The sequence below is a fragment of the Urocitellus parryii genome, chromosome 8, assembly GCF_045843805.1.
Source record: "Urocitellus parryii isolate mUroPar1 chromosome 8, mUroPar1.hap1, whole genome shotgun sequence".
Classification (NCBI taxonomy): domain Eukaryota; kingdom Metazoa; phylum Chordata; class Mammalia; order Rodentia; family Sciuridae; genus Urocitellus; species Urocitellus parryii.
The window spans coordinates 9382093-9406917 of NC_135538.1; the positions used below are offsets into that span (position 1 = coordinate 9382093).

General features: G+C 42.8%; 1 protein-coding gene and 1 non-coding gene across 3 annotated transcripts in view; both read right to left on the minus strand.

Moving 5' to 3' along the window:
- Nucleotides 1–9060, minus strand: part of Snx9 (sorting nexin 9) — a 103594-nt gene extending 94534 nt beyond the window's left edge. For both annotated transcript variants that reach the window (XM_026393840.2, XM_026393837.2), the window contains exon 1: nucleotides 8758–9060. The gene's annotated coding sequence lies outside the window, so the exon portion shown is untranslated. The remainder of the gene's footprint in view (nucleotides 1–8757) is intronic.
- Nucleotides 9061–11393: 2333 nt separating this feature from the next.
- Nucleotides 11394–11500, minus strand: LOC113186412 (U6 spliceosomal RNA). The gene has a single exon (XR_003301289.2). It is a non-coding gene; the product is annotated as a U6 spliceosomal RNA (small nuclear RNA).
- Between the last annotated feature and the right edge of the window lie 13325 nt (nucleotides 11501–24825).

A 24825-nucleotide genomic window follows, 5' to 3' on the forward strand; every position in this document is an offset into this window, starting at 1 on the left:
TGTAGGCTTTCAGTCTTGTGTTTGTATGTGTTGTCTGCTCTGCCTTGTTCTTGTTGTGGTGTTTTGTTTTGTTTGGGTGGTGCTGGGGATCAAATCCAGGGTCCTGAGCATGCTAGCACATCCTCTAACCCCAGCTATTCCAAGTTTCCAGTTATTCTTAAAAGTTAAAAAACAAAAGTAAGATACTTACTTTTGTAATTTATTTGCAAAATAGTATTTGTAATACTGAATGCAAGAGCTTTTTTTCTATTCAAGAGCCACTTATTATTCATAAATATTAATTAAGTACTTTTTTCATCTCAGTATACTTTTAAACAAATCAACAGAAGGTAGATAAAGCTGGAAATGTGCTTTAGATGTCTGGTTAAAAACAAGTTTTTAGGGCTGGGGTTATGGCTCAGCGGTAGAGCAATCGCCTAGCATGTGTAAGGCCCTGGGTTTGATCATCAGCATCACATAAAAATAAATAAAGGTAATGTGTCCAACTACAACTAAAAAAAATAAATATTAAAAAAAACACAAGTTTTTAAGTTAAAAACCATGAGCTTGCTTTTTCCTTTTTACAATGGCAAGGGAAGTTCATTGCTCAAAAATTTTGAGACTACAAAAGAAGCTAAAAGATGAAAACTTGGCCCTAAGTGCTGCCACCATGAGACACACAACTCCTCTTAAGAATCAGGTCATAATACTATAGGACTTGATATAAAGATACTAAAAATAGCTTAGAAAAATTGAGTCATACTAAAACCTTAAATACTGTAGTTACAATGCCTAAAAATAAAAAGGGGCAAAACCCAGCATGTTTAGTCAAAAGAAATGAGAGATAGTCAAAAGAAAAAGAGAAAGAAATAAAATCGGAAAACTAAGGAATGCCACAGTGTATCATTTTGACAGCTTGACTGAAGTTTCTCCACCTTCAGAGACCAGATTCAGGAGTCAGGTGCCCCCACCTACTCCTTCCCGTTCCTGCTACCAGGATGCTCTAGGTTGGCCGCTGTTCCAGCAGGCTCTGCATGCTAATACCCGAGCCACTGCTAGACTGAAACACCAGAAGCATTGAGTAACTAGTAAGAGCCCTCGCCTTGTCAGAAGAAAAGGAAAGGCTCTGGAGAGGTCCTAAAGGTAGCCAAAGCACAAACCCAGGGAGGATACTTGCTAAGGCAGGACTTCACCCTGGACTTGTCTAGAGACCTGAGCTGGCGCTCTAGGACAGCATGTGGGCAGGGAGGTAGGCTGGGACTGCAAAAAGACCCCAAGGTAAGGATGAAGGAGAAAAGCCTGTGTGCACAGTGGGCAGCAAGGAAATGACTTGCCACTGGTACAGAGCCAGGAGACTCCTCCTGAGTTCCCGAGGCCCACATTTATGCTACTCAGTATGTTTGGAAAACCATTAAGCCAGTGACCCCAAAGATGTAGTGCTCCTGAGGAGTGGTATAAGCAAATACAAATTCTTCCTAAGAATACAACTTCATTCTAGCTATCAGAATTTACTCAGATGAAGTTCTGAGGAAAAAATAAACTAAAATCACAAAATACAGGAGAAAACAAGGTACCATGAATGCAAATAAGGAGAAGCATGCTGAGTCAGAATTCTGATACAAGAATCAACAGACACCAAACTATGAAAATACAAAACTATGAAAATGTGAGCAGAAAACCAGAGACTATGAAGAACCACCAAGCAGATTTGAAAAACAAACATAATTTCTAAAAATAGAATATGACTGAAAAAAAATTAAGGATGGATAAAAGAACAGATTAGGCCTGACTGAAGAATAGTGAACTGTAGGTAAGGGCCAAAGAAGTCATCCAGAATGCAGCACAAAGAAAACAGGACAGTGAGATGGGAGGCTGCATGTCCTTTGGGTCTTTTCATTTCAATTAAGAGTTCCAGAAAGAGAGAATGGAGAAAAGGCAATTTTCATAAAATGATGGTTGAGAATTTCTAAAACTGCATCCTTCAAAAACAGTTGCCATTAACCACCTATAACTATTTTAATTAAAATGAACTCAGTTCCTCAGTTGCACTAACCACATTTCCAGTTCATGTTACTGACATGGCAGGTGACTTCCACAGGGCTGCACACAGATGGCACATCTCAGTGCAGAGAGTTCTACTGAAAGCTCTACTGTTGTACCACGGAAGCACCCATTCTCAGACCCAACACACCCAGCAAACCCTAAGCTGCATAAATCAATGCACACAGAGACACACCACAGTGAAGCTGCAGAACGCTGAAGACACAGAGAAGGTCTCAGAAACTGGCTTTCAAAGGAACAATTAGACAGCTGGCTTCTCACCAGTAAACACGAAAGCCAGAAGAAACTAGAAGGAACAGCTTCCCTGGGCTGAGAGAAAACACTGCAGCCTAAAGTCTACAACTAGTAAACAGTCTTTGATGACTAAAGCAAAGTACATTTTCAAATATGGCAGATTCACCAGTAACAAAATGAAAATTTCAATTTAGTTTAGGAAATAGAAAAAATAGCCAAAGACAAGATTGAAATATCAGAAAATAGCATGCAAAGACATGGTACAATGGGGTTAAGTCTAAATAAGCAATAACTGAATAAAAAAGAGATGGGGGTGAAGGGCTCAGCTTCCAAAAAGTTCAGGATTAACTGATTCTCAGAAATCTAAACACTTCAGTAAACATGAATACAGACAGACAATAATCTTTAGTCACAGAGACATATTGGACAAAAGGTAAAATCCAGCCACAACATTTTATATATCAAGAAAACATAAAAAAAAAAAAAAAAAACATTTACCAAATATTAATGGGCTGGGGTTGTGGCTCATTGGTAGACCTCTTGCCCCACATGCATGGGGCATTAGGTTCGATCCTTAGCACCACATAAATAAATAAAGGTATTGTGTTCATCTACAATTTAAAAAATTTTTTAAAAAAAGAAATCACATTAACCTATTGGACAAAAGGAAAATTCCCTATAGGTTTTTATACATCAGTTCTTACCAAAAGAACTCTAATGAAATCACGTTAACAAGACAAAGCTGTCTTTAAGAAAAATATGCATCACTAGAAATAAATCGGGTCACTTCACAATAAAAACCTGAATTTATCTGGTAAATAATACTAATACTAAATTTAGAGAAATGATTTAAAACCTACATCTCCATCCAGTAGAAAAAAAGATCAAGTAGAGAAAATAGATTAATAGGATGAAAATGGGAAGAGCACCTAATAAGTTCAGTCTACTGGAAATATACTGACTGCATACACATGATTTGAGAATACACATATTCTTTCCATGTACATGAAGAACATTTATGAAAACTGTTTGCTAGGTATAAGGTCAGCCTCAACAAAACTCAAAATATGGTAGTGATTATTAATCAGATTCCCTGGTCACAATGCAATCAAGTCAGAAATCTCAACTGTTAGGAGCCACAGCAAAAATATTGATACAGGCACCTTTGGGTTTAGTGACTGCCAGCCAGCAATTCACATTCATATGGTAATTGGACTCATGCTGTTTACCTGGGCCCGTTTCAGGACTCAGGTTACTCATGTCACTCTTGTAATGGGAGAGTTTCCATTGGTTGGGAAAGGATGGTAGGAGGGTGTTCCGGGGGAAGTGGAGGCCCCCCGGCTCAGGTAGAACACATGTGGTGGACCCACTTGTTAGGGGACGCACACGGCCTCTCACAAAATAAAACTTTGTCTCAGTTTTACTGGCGTGTGTTTTTGTGCCCAACCGGGTTGCAAGATTGCAAGCCCGCATGCACTGACAGCCCAGCAGGGAAGCGCTCAGCAGGGGTGCGGCAGGCAGTGCTCGGCGACAGAAGTGGCAGGAGCGGAGCTCAGCCAGCCCGCGCGACCCTGGCGAGCAGCCTGCGGCACTCAACAAAAACACAAAAAACTGGGGCTAGGGATGTGGCTCAGTGGTAGAGCACTTGCCCAGCACCACATTAAAAAAATAATAATAATCAAATAGAATAAAGGTATTATGTCCATCTACAACTAAAAAATAAATAAAAAGACAAAAAAAAAACTCTAAACTTATGAAAACTAAGCACACTCCTGACACTCAGGAGTTAAAACCACCTTCTTAAATCCTCAGAAGTGTGAGGCTAGTTTCAAACACCGTGAAACATAATTTCTCATGTAATCATTAGTAAGGCTAAATTATTTATATTTTAAAAACATTGCACTGCAGGTGAATTTTGCATTGGGCATGTATACTTAAAAATTTTTCACTGAAACACAATTAAAAGAACCAAAACCTACAGCTGGAGATTAAAGTTCTTTTATCTTTAGTCATTATCTCACTGGAATCTCTTTTTGCTCTTTCAAACAGGTCCCTTAGGACACAAAGGTGAGCAAACACAGTCCCAGCCTCCTGGGGTTGAATGCATCCCGAAGGAGGCAGCCAGTAGTCATAGAAACAAACGTAACTACCAGCCTGGCCAGATGACCCTGTAATAAGGGTGGGGACATCAGGAAAGACTTTCCCAAGGAAGTGGTGCCTTGGGCTAATGTGTAAGAAGGGGTACCTAGAAGACGGCAGAAAACAGCAGTTCAGACCTGAAAGGAAGTGTGCATGCAAAGCTACAGAGTTACGAGGGGGCACTCAAAGGAAAAGTGTACTTTATATGCTTAATATAAAAATGGTGCAGTTAAAAAGTGCATGCTTTCTGAAGTGGGGAACCGCGAACTGAAATCAAATTCCATGCATAGATGAGTTTGTCAGGATGAGCCCAACTATTAAGTATAACTTTAATATACAGCTCTAATTTTAAAAAAATTATGTCTTCTATTCATTCTTTATTAAGAAACAATTTCATTGTCTCAGAATTTTTCTCTATACAAATTTCTCTCTATATAAATGCTAAACATTCTATTTAAGACATTTTTTAAAAATTATTGTTAAACTGGGCAGGGTGCCTGTAATTCCAGCTACTGCTGGCAGCTATGTGGTAGTTTGTGTCTGCATACGTGTAACTTACTTAGTGGAGCTAATCTTTTTCTTCAAATGGCAATGATTTGCCACTCTATAAACATGAAATGAGCACCAGGTGGAACAGTGATAAGAAAAGTCAAGTCACTAACAGTCAAAGACCATTCTCAGCATTTTAGCAAGACTCTTCTAAATAAATTAATTAATTAAAATTTTTAGAAAGTGTTGGGGATGTAGCTCAGTGGTACAGTGCTTGCCGAGCATGTGCTAGGCCCTAGGTTCAATTCCTAGCACACAAGGAAAAAAAAAAAAAACACTGTTACACAAAACTGTATAGTAAGCATTTTCCATATATATATGGGAAAAAACCCTTAAACTTCCCTTATAAAGAGCCTTCTATTCTTTTCTTCAAATAAAGAGGTTTCTGCTTGGGAGAAACTACAACATATGCTTTCAAAACTGTTCTCACACATATGCACCAAAGGAATTCACTCATTTCCTACCAGAATTTCAAGGTTCCACACACCCTTTTTTTTAATATTTATTTTTTAGTTTTCGGCAGACACAACATCTTTGTTGGTATGTGGTGCTGAGGATCGAACCCAGGCAGCACGCATGCCAGGCGAGCTCGCTACCGCTTGAGCCACATCCCCAGCCCCTCCACACACCCTTAATTCAACCAGGGCTGTAAGAAGTACATGTGTAACTTTAGTTAGTGGAGTTGGAAAGGCATTTTCTTAAAAAAAAAAAAAAAGAAAGAAAGAAAGAAAAAGAAAAAGGCATCAGGAACTTCCAAGAATCTGGTTAGAAGGGCTGGGGTTGTGGCTCAGTGGTAGAGTACTTGCTCACTTAGCATGTGCAAGGCACTGGGTTTGATCCTTGGCACCATATAAATAAAATAAAGGTATAAAAAAAATGTTGTATCCAAAAAAATCTGATTAGAATGATTACTTCTAAAAGTGACTCTGTAAGCACAAAGGACCTAAATTAGTTACCAAAGGTTAACTGTGACGTGGAAATGACAGCTAAGTTACACAGATATGGATAACTGCCACTATTTTCGTTAAGCCCCTTTTGATATATGTAGAAAATGAATTCTTTCTCTTGTTTTTTTTTAAAACAAAACTTAAATTCACCCAAATTCACCATAGGACTGTGTCAAAATATAAACTTCAGGGGCTTGCAACAGAGGACAAGACTAAAACATTCTTATCAGCCTTTCACTGTATTTGCTAAATGAGGCAAGACTGGACTTCAGAGTGGTGTATGCATTTAAACTGAATTCAGCATTCTACAAGGAAAGATTAGAAACAAAAAAACAGATAATCCCTTTAAAATGTGCAGTTACTGATTACCTATCTTCAACAGTGAAGAATGACCCAATTCTAATTCTTTTTTAAGAAACTTTATTTTATTTATTTTAATTTTCTCTTAGTTGTAGTTGGACCCAACACCTTTATTTTATTTGTTTATTTTTATGTGGTGCTGAGGATGGAACACAGCGCCTCACGCATGCTAGGTGAGCGCTCTACCGCTGAGCCACAACCCCAGCATCCAATTCGAATTCTTTTAAAAGAAAATGTCTTCATTTTTCTATTGTGAATATACAAAGAATTTTTAAAACCCATGATTGAAGATAATTGCACCTTTCAAACAACCTGTAAGAATTAAAAAAAAAAAATGAACTGAAGTCATTCTCTGGTAAATTCAAAGCGAAACCCAACATGACCTCAAATATTCAGATACTGAATATATATCTCATCACTTCTTAATACTTATAGCAAGAGCCTAAGTGACGTTTGAGCCTGAAATTTTTATTACAAGTTACTGGTCATTGGTTACTAAGAATATTCCAAATAAAGAACAGGAAGGAAAAGAAATCAAACTATTCAGATGTGGGGAAGGACAAGGGTGTGCTTATAGAGGGTCTGGGGAACCCGGCAGTGACACCTTTACTCTCTGGGAACAATTCAAAAATTAGACAGCCTGGTGAGGTGATGCACACCTTAATCCCAGCTACTCCGGAGGGTGAGGCAGGAGGATCACAAGTTGGAGGCCAGCCTCAGCAACTTTGCAAGGCCCTGTCTCAAAATTAAAAATAAGGGATGGGGATGTGGCTCAGAGGTAAAGCATACCTGGGTTCACTCCCCAGTACAGAAACAAAAAACAGAGAGAACTTTTGATTTGACAGAGAATCACCAGACAGTAGGGAAACCAAACCAAACCAAACCAAACAAAACCCAAATTTGCGGAAGTGTCCTCTTGATAAATGCTTCACTGCTGGTCTTTTTCTTCAAATAGCAATGGTTTGTCGCTCTGTAAACAGGGAAACTGAGCACCAGGTAGAACGGTGATTAGAAAGTTGACATACTAACAGAAGTCTGGAATTTGCCTTCAGAGTAGCACAGATAACAAAAGTAGGAAGAACTCAGAAATGCTGTGAGGCTTGTGCTTAGTGAGGACATATTCATTTCAAGTTGGGTACAAGGACCAGTGTCCTTTTTAATGTGATGAAAAAACTAAGCTCAGACTTCACCATCAAATAAAACTCACTTAGCACCTGCAGTTGCTAAGCTGTATCCTACCTAAAGCACACACTGGTGCCTCAGAAGAGGCAGGTGGGAAACAGCACAAACCAGACCTCTGTGTCACAAGCCACTCTTAAGGTTGCAAGACAACTGTGAAATAGGATGTGTAAGTGGCAATTTCTGGAGCTTGTGGCAACAAACCTCAAAATCAAAATTCCCTTTGAAATCTTTGGCTTGCCTTAATTTTTCTTATTAAAAAGGTCGACACAAAATCATGATGTTTAAAAGTGGGCAAGTTCTATCAATCTAATAAAAAACCCCAGGAACGCCACACTCGAAATATATTAACAAGGTAATTATTTCAGCGACAGAAGCAACAGGTTCCGGAGGGAGAGCCCTCCTTTCTATACAGCCTGCCCTCGCGGACCAGACCCAGACCTTGGCACCAACTCCAAGCTCGCAGTCACCGACGATTCCTGTCTCCATCAAACGCCCTCCGACCACACACACCCGGATCTCACCAACCCAAAAGTCGCTTAGATGTTTCAAAAACAAATATGGAAAAGGGCGCTCATGTTTATAAAAGTGGCCTCCCAGAAACGACGTGCCCAGCCCGCACCGCAGGCCGGCCGCAGCCCGGACCCCTTCCGCGGCTGGGGCAGGAAAACCGCCCCGGGAGCGGCGCCGGGGAAGGCGGCGCGGGGGGAAGGCGGCCCGGGAGCACGGGGGCCCGGCGGCCCGGGAGCACGGCCGCCCTGGCGCCCGCTTTCACACGCAGTCACAGAACGAGCAGCACAACTCCCGGCCGCGCGGGAGCCAAGTCCCCGCGTAACTCGGGCCTGGGCCCTTCTTCGAGCGGGCACCTAACCGAAAGCAGTCATTTCCCTCTCGGTACCGCTTCGCGCTGGCACTGCCATTCAAACCGAAAAGGCAGCAAAACAGAAAGCGCCGAGCCGCGGGGGCGCGGGGGGCCGGCCGCGAGGGCCGGGCTCCGGGGCGGCGGCGGGCGACTCCCAGACGCTCCGGGGCTGCGGGAACTTTCCGCCCGGCTCCCGCCGCCGCCCGCGCCCAGGCGCAAACTTTGAGGCGGCGTCGCGCTCCGCGCCGCCGGGGGTCCCGACCAGCCCCGCCGCCCCCGGCCTCACCGCGCCGCCACGCCGGAGGGGGCTGGCTGGGCCGCGGGCCGGCCTTGGGTCCCGCCGAGCGCCCTCCCGGCCTCCTCGGGCCGCCGCCGCCCGCGCCCCCGATCCTCCCCGCGCCGCCGTGGGCCGAGCGGCCAGCCGGGCCTGCTCCGCGCGCCCCTCACCTTGGTGGCCATGGCGGGCGGGTCCCCCGGCCGGGGACGGCCGGCTCGTCTCCCGCGCCGCGGCGGGTCGGCCCAAGCCGGGAGGGCGCGCGAGGACGGTGGCGACGGCGACGGCTGGGCCCCGGCGCGGCGGCGGCTCCGCCTTGGCCCCGAGTGTCGGCGCTCAGGCCCGCGGCTGGGCGCTCGGAGACTCCAGCCGCCGCCCGCCCCTGCAGTTCCTGAAAGTCCCCGGCTGCGCGGCCCCCGCCCCCGCCGGCCGAGCCTCCCATTTACCGCGGCGTGCGCGGCGCGGCCGGCGGAAGCGCGCCCGGGGCCCTCGGCCGCCGCCCGGCCTCCCCGCCCGCCGCCGCCCCCGCGCCGGCCTCCGCCCTGGCGCGTTCCATGCGGGGCCGCCGCGTCCCGAGTGCCGGCGGGGTCGGGCCCAGCGCGGGTCGCGCCCGCATGGCCGCGCCGGCGGAGCGCCCGCCGAGGGCCGGGCCGGCCGGGCGAAGCTCGCGTGCGGGGTGCGGGAGGCGGGCAGGGGCGACGGAGCCTCAGCTGGCCCCGGCAGGCGGGGGCGCGCCCGGGAGCCTCGCCGGTCGGGGTCGCCGCGGGGCGGCGTGTGCGGAGGCGAGGAGCGGGCGACGGCCGACCGGCCTGCAGCGCTCCCGGGCCGAGCCGGCGGGACCTCAGTCCCCGCGACCCAGGGACCTCTGGCGCCCTTGACGGAGTCCAAATGCTGAGGACCCCTAGGTGGGGACGACGGGTTCCCCCAAGAGCAAAGAGAGCTCCGGAGGTGTCAGAGTGGTTTTCCAGAGTTGGATTATATGGGGCTTATGAAACAAATGACATGGACCAGCACGATTTTCACTCAAGTACAGAGACAGGACTGGAAAGTGTACTTCAGCTTGTATAATAGCCCAGCTCATTTTGTTTCTACTAGGGCCTTATTAAAAGAGGCAATAATCAAATAAATCACCTGTGTTCCTAGGAAAATGGTGTTTAAGGTTAATCTCAAAGGTTGTGTCTTCTCAAGAACATATTTGACCTTCAGAGTTTGCTAGTTAGTCAATAACAGGTGTCTAAGTGGTGCTTCAGGATTGGCTACGAATATTGGAATTAACTGTTGAGCTCATTGTCAAAGCTATAGCTATGGAAATATTCATAAATAGCCGTCTAAGAAAAGGAAAGTAGGCGACCAATATTCATTAACAGCCTATTTGCTATATACTATGTTCTTATATCCTTCTATCTCATTCGATCCTTTGAAAACATTACTAGTGTCTGTTGTTTACAAATATGAACAAAACTCACCTAAATAACCTACCTGATTTGGTAACACTTTTAAAATGAAAAAAAAAGACCATAAACTTGGACCAAGCTACTCTACTTCTAAGAATTTATATTCCTGTTGGATTTGTACAAGTGAGCAAAGATGCTCATCAAAGCATTGTTCTGTAATAATTCCAAACAGTAAACAACCTGTATGCTTGTTGGTAGGACTGTTTCAATAAATAAGATAGATACCCCAATACAAATGAAATTCTTGGAAGTTAGTAAGAGAATGGTAATACAGTCAGCCCACTTTGTAGGTTCCCTACCCTCAGACTCAGCCACCCTTAGATGGAAAATAAGTCAAAAAGAAAAATTGTGTCTGTACTGAACATGTACGCCTTGCGGGAGGGGGGTGGAGATGTAGTGACAATGCATTATTAAAATACAGGAAACAAAGGTTTTCTTATATTCTAGATTCCTTTCATGTAACTTATCATTGAAGTGCATGTTTATCTTTTTTATATACTTTCTAATTATTGGTTTACATCTGTTTGTCTTGGATGTAATTACCAAATACACAGAATTTCAAACTGTCAACTCCACATTTATAGATGTGGCTAGCAATGAGGCCACACAAAGAGATGACTTTCCATGGCTGTGAAATAAGCCAGAACTCACTTCCCTTATCACCGTCTACACAACATGTCGTTTTCAAAGTAACAACACTCTAGGTGAGAAATGTAAAGGTCAAGAGAGGCACTGTTAATAACCAGACAAGAATACCCCTGTCCTGAACTGTACTAAGAACCACACCCACACTAGACTGCATAGAAAAATTGTGACATTCCTTCATCTCATCAGGTCCAGCTGCCCAGAGGAATGAGGCTTCTCCCAGAAGAAAACTGACTTCAGGCTCATGATCACGAAGAGCCCTGGGCAAAGTGCCAGGTTGTTGGTTTTGTCTTGGGCTTTCCTCCATTCTGTGTTCCTCCTCCAGTGAGCTTCTCCTTTCTGGCCCTTGGTGAGCCTGCCCTCAGGACCTGGAGGACCAGGAACCAGGGCTCCAGCAGGCTAAGCTCAGGAGTGACCTCTGTAGCAGGAGCTTTTGCTCCTGTTAGTGAGAACACAATTCAGTAAGAAATTGGATTTGTATTTACAGACAACTTTTGGTTATTACTAGATTGCACTTTTCAAAATAAAGAACCAGAGCCAGAGCAACATAGCTGCCCAAGGAAACAGAAGTCTGAAGATTCCTGGAAGCCATGCTAGAGACATGAGTGGTGACAAGGACAGAATGGCCATTAATTCTTGCTCTGAGTCTGATGGTCAGGTGTTGTGCTGTACACTTGCAAAGTTAAGCACTTCTGTTTTATTTTATTATTTTAAATATGGAACACTTTCCAAATTTGGGTGTCATGTTTGCACAAGGGCCAAGCGAATCTTCTCTGTATGGTTCCAGTTTTAGTACATGTGATACTGAAGTGAGCATGCACTTCTGTTGAACAGAAGTTAACGACAATTTCACTATTGTCACTCAGAAATTCTTTAGCTCTGAACTCATATTTTCACATTGAAATGATAGTTTTTAAAATATGAATTATAGCTTAAGATATAACTTTGGGGATTCAACAAAACATAAATACTACCATTTACTAAATCAAATACCATGTCATTTGCCTTCTCTCATTTTCCCTCCTTTCTTCCTCAGGTACTGTCTTTCACATCAACAGATCTGGACTCCTTGACAAGCCATGTGACTGCAGGTTCAGGACTTAACTGCAGTCTTCTGAACTGCAAAATGGGCTGATGATAGTGCATGCCTCATGGACTTGTTGTTTGGGTAAAAAAAGATAATTCGAAGGAGTTAGCATGATGTTTTGCATATAGCAAACAGCAAATATTAGCTATCATTATTCTTATTTCCTTATCTATCCAAAATTAGTTTCTACTTATATTCCTATAGCTTAGAGTCCCACTAAGTGCTAGATCAACTAATGTGAAACCAATGTGGGAATATCAATATGAGACTCTGAAGTCTAATGTGAAATAAGATGGAAAGTGTGAGGTTTCCCTTTGTACATGCTGGAAGGCTGGGGAGTAGGACAGTGCAGACCCTCAGAGAGCCTGGGTCCAGCCTGAAGGCTTCTGTCTCTTCCCACCTCTGTGCTGCAAGTTCACTGAGGTTAAAGTAAGTCTCAAGGTGACCCTGAAAATTAACCACAGAAAGGGGAGTGGCAGTTGCTGTTCCAGTCTGGTTTGATGTATTCCGGCCTCACATTGCACAGGTGCTATTTCAGGTGTTGGAGATAAAAGTCTCTGTTCACCTTAGGATTTACAATGTGTAGAGGGTGGGGAAGCACAAGAAACCATAAACAGATGTATGATGTATCAGGTCTTTCAATAAGGTGCTCTGAAGAAAACTAAAGCAGGTTACCCTTGGGGACAGAGTGGTGGGAGAGGTTATTTTCTGTAAGACTGTCCCATGTTGTTAAACTAGCTGCTTACATACATAAAAGTATATGGTTTTGTTTTTGTACTGGGAATTAATCCCAGGGTCACTTAACCACGGAGCCACATCCCCAGCCCTTTTAATTTTTTATTTTGAGACAGGGTCTCACTAAGTTGCTGAAAGTATAAAGCTTTTTAAATTTTGTTTGTTTTAGTTGGTTGGCTAATTAGTTGGTTTTTGGTTTTGATCCACTTTGACTTCTTTCTTTCACATGTCTGGAAGAAATAAGGCCATGAAGATATTGGGACACAATATCCAGAGGAGGAATATAATTGCAAGGGCCCGAGTAGACTAGGGAAGGACGGTAGGGATGATTAAAGAGTCTGTGGACCGAAGCTGCCCAGATGGCAGAGGGAGCACTGGCAGGTAGGGAATTCTGGGACAGAGACTATCGGTGCTTGGGCCTGCACCTATTGCTTGCTGGGTTGGAGTGGTACCAATTCCCAGGGAGAAGGCTGAGCTAGAGGAGACTGCATCAAGGGTAAGGCTGGATCACAGTTGGCTTCCCAAGAAGTCCAGCCCCAGGATGTCTGAGTCTTTTGAAACTTAGCCCTGGGCTGTGGCTCACATTATCTGGCCTGTTTAGTGGCCAGATCCACAAACATATTTATATTCAACAATTTGACACAAAAAAGTGAGTAATAATGGGAATAGGAATCATTGGGTTGCAATGCGAAGGACATTTTCCTAGCTCATGTGTTATTGCTCAAGTCACAAACATTGGAGCATTATCTTTAAAGTCTATGTAACAGGGCAGCACACACAAACACATGTTCCTATTTAACTCTAATGGCAGTGCTTGCTAAACATGAGTGCCAGGTATTTGCCATTATCAACATGATTGACAGACACCAAGAATTACATTCTCTGTACCCTGGAGTCCTTTTCTTCCTCAGACCCTTGATCAGACAGGTCACACTGCAGAGTACTAAATGGTGAGCAGATGGCCAGGCCTTGGAATTGGACAGTACTTGGCTTGAAACTCACTTCTGCCTCTTAACCACCTTTAATCTTGATCCTTAGTACCAATTTTAATCTTGATCCTTAGTACCAATTTTTTATCTTAATCTACTTGGGCTGCTAAAACAGAATACCATAGATGAGGCTTATAAATAACAGTTACCTCTCAGTTCTGGAGGGGAAAGTCCAAGATCAGTGTTCTGACATTTTGGGCATCTAGTGAGAGCCTGCTTCCTGGTTTTTAGGTGGTCATCTTTTCAGTGCATCCTCACATGGCAGGAGGGGAAGGTGTCTCTCGGGAGCCTCTTTTATAAGGGCACTTATCTCACTCACAAATGATCTAATCTGAATAATCAAAGATACCACCTCCAAATACCATCACATTGGGGTTAGGATTGCCACATACAGATTCAAGGGGATGGAAACATTCAGTCAAAACCATCATGATGTTGCCTTGGGTTTGTTTTGAAGATTCTAACTGGAATAGCATTCTCTTCTAACAGTTCCTATGAATTGTCAATAATTCTGTATTTGGTGGGCTTTACCTGTATGCCAATACCTTTTTTTTTTTTTTTTTTTTGGTACCAGGGATTGAACCCAGGGGCACTCAGCTACTGAGCCATGTTCCCATCCCTTTTTGTATTTAATTTAGAGACAGTGTTTCACTGAGTTGCTTAGGGCCTTGCTAAGTTGCTGAGTCTGACTTTGAACTCACAATCCTCCTGCCTCAGCCTCCCAAGTTGGCCAGTATCTTATTGTAGTTCTCAGTTCTATATCAAACGTCCTGGTATGCTACTCCATAATTATTCCAGCACATTCTTTATTCAGTACCTGTATTTGCCTCACTCCTATGGTATTTCTCTCTTTCATTTGTCATGTTTCTTTCTCTTTAAAATCCTCTTTTCTTTAACTCATTGTGTTGCATGTTAGTCCCTTAGTACATTTATACTCTTCTCTAATGTATCTAGCGTCCATACTGTAGTTCCTTAGAATTCTTAAAGGCATTTCAGCATTTTTTTATGCTTCTTAACATTAGTAAACCTTTGAAATTTCAATATGCAAAAATGTTATTTTAAGTAAACAAATACATAGAAACTCACAATACTAGCTAAACTCTTCTTACGTAGAAATTCCAAGTTTAATCTTAAAAAGGATTAAGTAAATAACTTCAGAAACACATATGGTTCTTAGAAAAAGTCTCTGTTTCCTGTCCATATAAATATTTGTAAAGTAAAGGTTTGGTGTTTTTTGTTTGTTTGTTTGTTTTTAACTTGGTGACTGTGTGTTCATTCACTTGAGAGATGCACATGAGAGCCCTGGCCCTGAGCTTGGCTTTGATCATGGTCAATTTGGTCTATTAGCTGCTTTTTATTTCATTCACAAGATATTTATTGAGAGCCTACAATGTGCCAAGACTTATGGTAGGTAGACTAGAGAATGCATTTGTGTGTTCCTAGCATTTAAAATATCTTTAGATAGGCTGAGGATATAGTTCAGAAGTAGAGTGTTTGCCCAGCGTGTGTGAAACCCTGGGTTCAATCCCCAATACTGAAAATCAAAATAAAATAAAAAAATTATCATAAGAGAAAAATAATATTCATTCTGATACCACAGAGACAGTCCTGGCTGGCTAATTACTCTTACTTAACCAATGTCCTCTGCCGCTTCCTGCAAACAGAACTCTCCTGTTATGGCAATGAGAACCACTAGGAGACTCGCCTGTGTTTCAGAGAACCTGCGGTTTTAGAAGTAGAGAGGGGGAAAGCTGTAAAAGCAGAACAGTGTAGGGGAATCAGACAAGCCACAGTACTCCTACCCCAAACCCGACACAGCTGCTCCAAGGCTAGCAGCCTGCAGCTGGCCCAGCCTCTAAAACCTTCCACTGGAACTTGACAATTAGGATCAAGTTGGCATATTCTTGTGAATGTAGTTGTGTTAGGAGGAATTGAAGACCTGTTGGGTCCTTGGATAAAATCAGTCTCATGCCTCTTCGATAGATTAAGTCTACGGAACTGAGGGGAAGTAGATGCTTTTGTAATGTGGTAACTGGCTCTGTGAGGACTCTGACGCCCGTGGTCTGAAGTACGCAGCCTGGATTATTTGAGAGAGGGACACAAGTTTTGTCCTTAGAGTGAAATGAAGGGGGTCGGGGAAGAAATTGAGAATCTCAAGACCCAGCAGCAGAGCATTTAGCCAAGTATGAGGCCTTTTAATCTGAGGCCCTGTGAACTGTACAGGCCTTTCGTCCATGACGCCAGCCCTGACAATTGTGTTTTCACAACAGCTAGTTGTCACCTCTGATAGGTATAATCAGGAAACTTCATGAGAGGGTGGAATTCAAGCTGTGTCTTGAAAAACAGGTACATTTTCAGTTTTCCAGGTGGAAGGGATGGTCTGCACAAAGATTTAACAATGAATCAGCTTAGGCTGTATTCCCCTGATGTCAGGCAGGCCAGGTTTAATTGAGACAGAGTTTTTCAGGCTAGAAAGATAGGTAGAGGGCAGACTCAGTGTTCTTGCAAGATGAATTTGGTGGTGGTGGAGAAGAGGCATTGATGCAAGCCCATTCTGGGAAAGGAGACCGTTTAAAAGGCACTTGGGTGCTTGAAGTCATTTACTAGTGTAGTGGTCATGGCTGTTCTATTCTGAGATGGACACTTTTCTTCTGTTCTCTTCCCCAGGACTTCCAACTGTAAAGAGAATGTATCAGAGGCCACTGGTTTGCTCTGAACTCCTGCAGTAGGCCCAAAAGCCTAAACCAAAATGGAGTTAGTGATAGGACAGAACGTTCAAAGAAATCTTTCAAGACAGTTCAAAAACAAAGTTTCATGACAGGGAAAGCCTGTCAGGCTGCCCAGTAGAGTGGCGCAGCAGACAGAATTATCTTAATAGGGGTTTCTTTGTTTTGGTTTGGTTTTTAAATTGTCAATGGACCTTTATTTTATTTATTTATATGCAGTACTGAGAATTGAACCCAGTGCCTCGCACATGCTAGGCAGGCACTCTACCACTGAACCACCACCCCAGTCTCTTAAAAGGGTTTTTATATATACATATTTTTAACAAGGAATAAAAGCAAGTTAGACATGGCCTTGAGTGTAGCAGCTAGAATTGACCTTGAGTGCAGGTGGCTGGGCAATAACAGAACTTTGTATTTAGGGACCTTGGAAGGGGTAGGGTGCTGAGGAAACAGGTTATTTTAAGTTTCTTTTTCTTAGTAGCTTATAAACCACAGCCCCAGGCCAAGAGGCAGTTTCAGATCCAAAATGGAGTCACTAATGTTCAGGATATCTCATTAGTTAGTTGTGCTGAAGTTCCATGTGACTAAGCCAAAACTACATTATCTGACTTTGCAAGAAGTCAACAGGTAGAAAGATAATAGCCAAATCTCTGAGCAGACCAGTTTTAGCCAGCGTGATAACGAAGTTCCCTCTGCTTTAACCTTTACAAAGAAAGTTACTTTCAAATACTCAACCAGCTTTTTGCTCTGATTCCACTTTCCTCAGCCTTTTTCTGTCTTTAAGGTCAACCTCTCCTACTTAGTTCATCAGAGAACTCTTCTCTCTTATGATACAAGGTGTTGCCTTATTCTAGAATTACAAATAAAAGCCAATGAAGACCTATATCTGGGGGATGTGGCTCAAGTGGTAGCATGCTTGCCTGGCATGTGTGAGGTACTGGGTTTGATCCTCAGCACCACATAAAAATAAAGCTATTGTGTCCACCTAAAAAAACTAAAAAATAAATATTAAAAGAAAGATCCATAAACTAAAGTTTGTTGTGATTTTGTCTTGTGACTGTGTCCAGCAACTGTGAACTGAAAGATACTTCTGGCAGCTACTGAGATCCCTTGAGGAATGCAAGAAAGGCATTTTCACCCTTTTTGACGTCCTCTGCCTTTCTCATGGCATCCCAAGGGTTGTAAATTCCTCTCCTGTCAGACTCTGCCTTTTTAGCATTGAGCCCCTAATCAATTTGACTCTCAAATCCAGGGTTGACTTGTGCTAGGAGACGGCATATAGCTTTGGGGGTTTGTGGTGGCTGATGATTTGCTGGCAAGAATGGGAGCTCACCAGACCGGGTCCCACAGGTCTGACTGCAGCAGATGGGAACTGGCTGTAAATGGCAATTATGGCTTGGCACATGGACTCCACCTTTCAGAAATTCACAGTGATATTGTATTCTGTCCTCTTTGTTTCTTTTTCTTGCACACAGATCGCTGTGATCACAAGCAATAGCTATGCTAACATATAAGTCATTGTAGGATTGCTTTTGTGCATGATGACAGGAAATTATTTTTAATTTCTTAACCATGATTAGCCAGCCATCAATCAATCACCATTACTTGTCCAGGCCATCATTTCCTCTCCTACCTGCAATGCCTACGGCATCACACTGCACGGGTGGGTGAGTTTCTGGCTTCTTTAATCCACTCTATTGGTGTATTTCTATCTCTTTGTGAGTGCTTCATTGTCTTTTTGTTGTTGTTGTTAATTTTTAAAATTTATGTATGACAACAGAATGCATTACAATTCATATTACACATATAGAGCACAAATTTTTCATATCTCTGGTTGTATACAAAGTATATTCACACCAATTCGTGTCTTCATACCTATACTTTGGATAATAATGTCCATCACATTCCACCATCATTTCTAATCCCATGCCGCTACATTGTCTTACTTACTGAATTCTTACAATATCTTCTTACTTAATGTAGCAAAAAAAAATCTTAAATTTCAGTGTTTTAACACAATTTTTCCCCTACTCACAAAGACATGGCATGGTGGGGGGGATGGGGTGGGCTCTGCTCCACGTAGACATTCAGGCTTTTCTGTGTGGTGTCTTTACCATTTCCAAGTCTTGAGAGTTCTCCTCTGGACCAACTGCTTCTGATAGTGATACACAAGCAGGGAAATATTCACACCACTTTATGTTGGCCACTTGACCTCATTTAATTGTAGACAAGGCTGGAAAAGTAATCTGGTTGTATGCCCAAAGGAAACAGGAAACAAGCCTGGTAAATATTCAGTCTGTCCTAATCTCACACAAGGACCAAAATAGGATATGTCAAACTGAACACAACTGATCTTACAAAATTTTCTCTCCCTCTTACTTTTCTTTCTCTAGTTTCCATCTCTTTCACTCATTGAATACCTATTTGTGGACAGTCCACTAGGCTTCTGGGATAGGCTGCCTCTAAGAGAACCCCTAACAGTTCCTTTTCCTATACGCATTCCCTTGTGTAGTCCTTTCCCCCTTGAATGAGACCTGAACTTACGGAATTGCTTTTATTGAATAGAACAGGGTTGAAGGGATAGATCCACCTCCAAGGTTAGGTTGTAAAAAACTATGGTTTCCATCTTGGTGCTCTATGATTCACTCAGTCTCTGTCTTTTGAATCACCAGCTACCATGTCATGAGGATGCCCAGGTGGCCCTTGGGGAGACTTCCACATTACAAGGAAATGAGGTCTGCCTGCAAAAACAAAAATAAGCTGAATCTTCCCGAGATCTTTTGAGGTCCACCTGCGGTCTGTGAGTGAACTTGTGTGAGAATTCTCCAGTCCTGAGAGGACTGCAGCCCTGCTGACTCCTGGCTGCAATCTCCCCTCAGCCAGAGGCACCCGCTAAGTTATCCCCCAAATAAATATCAGATAATCAATATAATTTTGTATTAATTACTGGGGACAAAGGAGTTAAGAAGGCATATCTTGACTAAAGAACATCTTGGCTAAGACATCATCTTTTCCATACCAACATGAAATCATAGGGTTATCTCTGCCTCCTATTTCAGTTTACAGTCCTGACGGACCTCCATACCCCTAAATTCCACATTTGGAGGTAGCCCACTGGTGTTCCCTATCTTGTTTTTGTACATTTTCTTTTACTTCCTGTTGTACTGTATTTGTAGCAGTGAGTTTCTAGCTACTGCAATAATACTTTATTGAGCAGTTAAATACACTGAATAATTTTACTCAGCAAAACAGACCCATAAGCTTCTGGATGGCAGACTTGGGTTGACCCCCTGCAGTGGCTTTAGTGTAGACTGCAACAGTGACTCCATGTCCACAGACCTCTTAAGGAATACAGAAGGACCGTCTCTGTAGAGTGCACAAATGCAGACTGCCAGGAAGCTTGCATTTAGCTAAAGCTTTATTTTTTTAAATATTTTTATTAGTTGTTCATGAACCTTTATTTTATTTACTTATTTATATGTGGTGCTGAGAATTGAACCCAGTGCCTTGCACATGCTAGACAAGCACTCTACTACTGAGCCACAACCCCAGCCTTTTTTTTTTTTTACTTGTTTTTAGCTGTAGTTGATACAATATCTTTATTTATTTTTATGTGGTGCTGAGGATTGAACCCAGTACCTCTCACGTGCAAGGCAAGTGCTCTACCACTGAGCTATAGCCCCAGCCCAGGTAAAGCTTTTTGATTAGTCATGATTCAAATTATCTGTACTTTTCTTTCTTTCTTTTTTTTTTTTAGTTATTTGAAGGTATTGGTGGCAGTTGCACCTTAACACTTTAAGAAAGTTGAGTCTTTTATCCCATAAATAGGAGTGACAAAACACCAAGAAACAGTAATAGGAAATTCCTTAGAAAGGATAAAATAGTATCAAACTCTAGTTTTAAATGAGCTTTGTCAGAAAGAGATTCCCATCAATTGCTACTCAGTGAACATTTAGAGAATTCCTTCTGTTGTGTCAGGCAGTGGAAATAAAAGGAGAAGAATAACTGGAGGGTCTCTGTTCTTGAAGAATTCTTAAGTCAGCAGGGAAAGGAACCATATGCAAATGACTACCAACACAATAAAACTCAAGATTTGGGGATGTTGCTTCTGTCAGACTCTTTAGGATGACTCTGAGTACAGAAAGTTTAGAACGTCACCGGGTGGGGCTGGGGTTCTGGCTCAATGGTAGAGCTCTCACCTAGCACGCATGCAGCACTGGGTTCGATCCTCAGCACCACATACAAATGAAATAAAGATATTGTGTCCACCTACAAGTAAAAAAAATATATATATTAAAAAAAGAAAGAAAGTCACCTGGGGCTAGGGTAAATGAAATCCCAGTCACATGGAGGCTGAAGCAGGAGGGTCTTAAGTTCAAAGGCAGTCTCAGTCATTTAACAAGGCCCTAAGCCACTTAGTGAGACCCTGTCTCAAAATAAAAAAGATAAATAAATAAAAAAGGGTTGGGGATGTGGCTCAGTGATTGAGTGCCCCTGGGTTCAATCCCTGGTATTCTGCCCCCGACAAAAAAGTCACTGGGAATATTTCATGGTAGAGTTGGGTTGACCCTCTACAGTTAATTGATTCAGCAGTTCAAAAGTTTCACCAAGGAATTTTTTCCAATAGCTTTATTGGGGAGTGATTTATACACAATAAGATTCAGTGATTTTTAAGTTCACAGAGTTTCGAAATGTGTTCTGTCTTGTAACCACTACTACAGTGAAGTTACAGAACATCCCATTATTCCAGAGAGTTTCCTCACACCCCCTTGTGATCAATTTCCTGCCCCAGCACTTTCTCTCTCAACCCTTTATCTTACATCACACACATAAATCAGCTCAGAATGGATCATGGACCTAAATGCAAGAGCTAAAGCCATAAAATACATGAGAAAATCTTGTGATCTTGGGTAGGAAATATATTTATTTGCCTTTTCATTTTTAATGGTATTTTCCAAAAAAAATTTTTTTTAAATTTTGAAGTTCAGTTATCTTTTTTCTTTTATGGTTTATGCCCAGTCTAAGAAACCTTTGCCTACCACAGATCACAAAAGTTCTCTCTTGCATTTAGATTTGATCCATTTTGACTGTGAACTGGCATTCTTGAGGGAAGCCAAGAAGAAGGTAACAAGTGTGCATATACTTGGAGGATGGAGGGGAATTACTAGATGGTGCGGAGAGGAAAGCGGCTTTGCCAAGAAGGGAAAGTGGTAGGAACACACAGCCTTAGGAAAGGACTGGAGAGTTGGGGGGGGTATTGGGATAGCCAGTGGGAACTATGGGGTGGGGTATTGAACACCCTGGAGGTACTCTCATTGTTGGTGATTAGTGATAACACTTTTGGCTCCGATGTACTGGATTTTGTTAGCGTTAAAGCCCAAAGGAATGTTTTGTTTAGACTGACATATGAAGGAAGTTGGGCCCAAAGATATAGTTGTCCCAGTTTTCTGTTCATCCAAATGTTTTGTTGCCATGATAATCCGAGTTTCAATTTCAGAAGCAAAATAAATGTTTGGCAATCAATTTAAATGATCCACTTTCAACAACATCAAAACAAAGTGTTGGTTTGGATGCTACCAGCTGTCACATTTTACTTGGTTTTAAGAGCACTTGGTAGAGAGTAAGGTACAGATGTGTGTTTGATTTGCTTTATGTTTTAAAAAAATAAGATTTGTTTTAGAGTTGTATACCTTTGGGTATTTAGAGAGAAACATTAAGATGTTGTCTTTATTTTTCCCAATTAAAATTTGCAACACCAAAATTATATTCATGGAATATTTGTTTCACAAATGTGCTTTTCTCCACAGTGACCAAACATTTTGGGGAGTGTGAGTGACTGTTGAAGATATCTGTTGAAGATGAGTGGCTCAAGAGCCCATGGTAGTGCAGAAATGAAAGCATAGAAAGAGATGATGGCTTTACCATTCACAGCAGAAAAATAAGCCACGAACAGAGTTGCTATTTTTTTCTTTGTAAGATGATTTTCTTTTAAAGAGCAGCTCAGTTTCAGGCTAACCCTGTCCTGGCTGTTTGTCATTCTTGTTAAGAGTCCAATTAAAGAGATAAACGTGGTTTTATTAATTTTTGTATATGGAGTTTCCAAAAAATATTCAAACAACCTCCAACTCAGACTACCAGTAGGATAGGTGCTGTTAGTGTGGCAGGCACTCAATAATCTTCCTTAATACTAGGCCCAGGGCTAGGAAAAGTTGACGTATGTGTGAACCTCTGCTGCCTGGATCTTTTCTTGCACTTTATGGATACAGTCAGCTCCTGACAGTGCCCAACAGGGTAGACACTCGATGAAGTGCTGCTGAGTGACTGAACAAATAAGAAGAGAGGACAAGTAACACAAATGTATATTTAAACAACAGGGTGTACAACGGGGGCTGTGAGCAAGCAAGTGAGGAAAAGTTTTATCCAGAAAAATACTTTGAGCAAAGTGGAATGAATCCCTCATTGGATGGGAAAAAATGGATTTATTTAAAATCCTAAAAGTTCCTGCGCTCTATGGGTGTTATGTGTTCTGTCTCCTTTGTGGTAGGAGAGGATGCACCCCAGAGCCCCACCTACCCCAGAGCACTCCACGGTTCCATCAAGAGTCCCCTTCACCTGGGAACCCACAGGACGCCAGGCTGGTGGCAAGACCAGAACGGCTGACCATGGAGAGGAGGGCTAGCAATGGTAGAGAAGGAAAGGGAGGGAAGAGTGACGGGGAGGCTCAGGTGGGAGTGCAGGTGAGGGGTGAGGCAAGTTTGGGTCAGGGGAGTGGCTGCAGAGTCAGAGAGGAAGGATGCCTGCAGTGGCAGGATTGGTGACTGCTGGGATGAGGCAGAGGACAGAGGGAGGGGCAGGTGGAGACCAGTCTGCTGGCCTGGGTGACTGGGTGACTTGTGATCCATAGAGAAGTGAAAAAGCGTTGTGTGGGAGGGGCTTGTGGATGCAGTCACACCACCACGATGACATGACTCACAGTCTCTACATCTCACAAGAGCTTTATGAGGATCTTGCAGGTTCTTTGCAAGGAAAAAACCCCAAACCAAAAAAACAACTCCCACCCCCCAAAAAACCCTGTTGTTTGTAAATGTAACTTTTCCAAGTATTTGTCTGGCTCCTTCCTGCTTCTGGGGCATCTCTCTACTTGTACAATGACCGTCCATGTGTACCACTGTGGGGCACAGAGCTCTGCTTCTCACCAGAGGGTGAAGGGTGGGCTACACCTCTCTCACATTTCTGCACATTCCCTAGGTTCTAGCAGTTACAAGGGTTCTATATATAACTATAACTATATGTATATAGTATATATATATATAAACTAGAGCTAGTGAGGGAGAGAGGTATTCCTACTGGTTGTTTCTCTGGATGCTCCTCCTTGATCTTGAAACTGCGTAAAGAAATGTAGAGGCTAAGAGACTCGTCCCCAGTAGTTTTAGCAGAGTAAAGGGGCAGCAGTGTATACTTCTTTCAGAATATTTTGGAGCCAATTTGTCTCTGCTATGAATAAGATCAGGACATAAGCACCACACACAAGATGCTCAGGCTGCTGCCCGCTTGGGCAAGTCCTACAGGCTTTCCCTTGATTCCATGAACCTCCCACAGCCTTCTGATAGAGTCAGTTGCTGTTGCTGGCAGTAATGAGCCCTGACTGATACACCACAACACATGCCCACTGTTGACAAACTGCCAGCCCCAGAAAAGGATCGAGAAAGAGAAGTTCACACACCAGCAGGGACAGCTAATTCAAACGACTTTCTTCCCAGAGTCTTCTAGAGCTGTTTCACACCGTGGTGTCCGCGGGTTTGGGTTTTATCCTGCTGGTGTACCATAAAGCATTTCTCTGTGTGGGTAGCTTCCGAGAATCTCACTGGTCCTCTTGTTCCTCCTGCAGCCATCTCGGTGTATGCTGTCTTCCTTCTGTTTCTCAGTTTTTGAGATGCTGGGGATTGAACTCAGGGCCTCTCCTCAAGAGCTTCTCCCCAACTTTTCATGATTTCTGTTCCTTATGCTTCTTTGCTATTTTCTCTGTTATCATCTCTTATCATCTGAGATATAAACTCTTTTATTTGCTTTCATAACCTAAAGGGTTTGGAGGTATACTGTTTTAAGGCTATTTGAGATTACCATAGGTTTATGAGCTACTTACTTAAGTCTAATAAAGTTAAGAGTAATGTTTGACCTTTGGTACAGATGCCCTTCTCCCACGCCCTCTCCCTGGTTGGTTGGTTGTTGTAATATAGCCAATATTAGTTATCTACTCATACAGATAGTTTTAAAAGAGTTTTTCTTCCCTTAGTCAATTGTGAAACCATATAAGAAAAAGAATGCATACTTTCAATTGGTTTCCACACTCCCTGCACCATGTTTCTGCTCTTTGAATGATGTTTTCAGGAAGATATTCATTCAATGATACCTTTTGAGCCCTTGCCCGTTTGAGACCATCTTGTTATTTTCAGACGTGAATCGCAAGTTGGTTTGCTTCTCAGACTATTCATAGGAACTCCTAACAGAGGTGAATCTGGGCCCCTACCTTCTTTCCAGCCATCCGATCCTGAGCTGGCTCAGTGACCAGTGAGGCATGGCTTCCAAGCCCAGTAATTTCCAGTCC